Source organism: Triticum dicoccoides, unplaced genomic scaffold (assembly GCF_002162155.2).
Source record: "Triticum dicoccoides isolate Atlit2015 ecotype Zavitan unplaced genomic scaffold, WEW_v2.0 scaffold20115, whole genome shotgun sequence".
Taxonomy (NCBI): Eukaryota; Viridiplantae; Streptophyta; class Magnoliopsida; order Poales; family Poaceae; genus Triticum; species Triticum dicoccoides.
Window position 1 is genome coordinate 2,858 of NW_021234350.1, and position 1,762 is coordinate 4,619.

A 1,762-nucleotide genomic window follows, 5' to 3' on the forward strand; every position below is an offset into this window, starting at 1 on the left:
TACACAATTTATGCAAGTTCTCTTTTGGTATTACCATTCAACAAACCTTTATATTTGATTATTCGCCTCACTAACAGAATGAGGTACTATTTATTTTCTCCTGTTCTGTTATGTTGCAAAATAAGCAATCTTACACACCAGCCTTAAATCGTATTCTAATGTTTATAAGAATAAGAATCGTAATACTACAACAGTTTGGGCATAAATATGAAAATCATGTAGAGAAATTTATATAGGAAAAATGATCATGTTTTTTATCGTACAGGGAAACCATAAATCAAGAAAATCCATTCTTATCTTGTATATCTAAATAGCTAGCCCCCACTAACATATTTCTCTCAACATGCAAGCATGCCACCTCATCATAAAACATGCATAGGAAAAGGCCCGCCTCAACATGCAATTATGCATATTAAAAATCCACTTCAACATGCAACCATGTATGCATGTAAAATTCCATTATATTATGAGATTTACATTTAATTCTTATATATTTCAAAAACTATTATTTCAAATATTGATCTTTCATATAACCAAAAACATCATTGGAATATTGCAAAATATCCCCGCAACAACATGCGGGGTATCATCTAGTTAACATATATTTCTCAAACATGTGCACTTAATTTTACAAGGCATCAACTGTATAATATTGGGAGCCATTTTTCAGGATGCTACTATTGCATCTTGGAGGACTAAAGCTAGCTAGAACATTGGTGTGTAACTTGATGGAATTGTTGGCGCTGATTGCCAAAGATACGCACGGCATCACGGACATTTCACACTGTATTACTTCACACCATATGTGATGTTAATATGTCAGAACCATCAGATCCATGTTCAAATCTCTGTGAAAAGTCAAATCCTTTCCATACAAAAATGGATATATCAACATGTTCACCTTCAATCCTTCATACGTTTTTTTTCTTTTGCCAAAGCATAAAACATATGAAGGAGAAGAGCCTAGCGGTGCTGTTAGAGCATGGCCGGAAGAAAGCGGTGTTTCATTTGTGAAAAATGTAACTAGTCAATGTCAATCCTGAAGAGTGCCCTGCACCTTTCAGTTGCTCTGCATGTTTCATGGCCATGATCCATTTTCAAATAACGCATGGTTTTCTCATTAGTGATCACATATATTTAGTTTGTAATATCTCTGGGCCTATATATTGGAGTTGTGTCAGTGCTTTTTATTTGAAAAAGTAAGGCAAATGTGTTTCATTTAAATGGCAAGCACTACAATGTCCCCCAAACATCAATCAATTTGCTGATTACATAGTAGCTACAATGTTACATGTCGAATATTTTAGTTACTTTTTTTTGCGAGTGGAATATTTTAGTTACTGTTCAGAAGGCAAGGATTCACGGTACGTCTTTTTAGGCTAATATAACTCCTACTGGCATTGACTTATGTCATTTATGCCGGAAGATAAACTAACATTTTCTTGATAAAAATGGTCATTTGGACCCTATTATACCCCATCCGTTTCATAATGTTGTGCGTATAGATTTTTTAAAAGTCAAACATTGACCAAGTTTATAGATAGAAATATTTATATCTACAATACCAATACAAAAAATATAAAATATGAAACTACATCTTATGATGAATCTAATGACATAATAAGTTTGGCATTATAGATGTAAACATTTTCCTCAGAAACTTGGTCAAAGTTTGTGATCTTTAACTTTTCAAAAAATCTATATGCACTACATTATCGAATGGAGAGAGAGAGTACATAGCTTAACTACCTATACTTTTTTT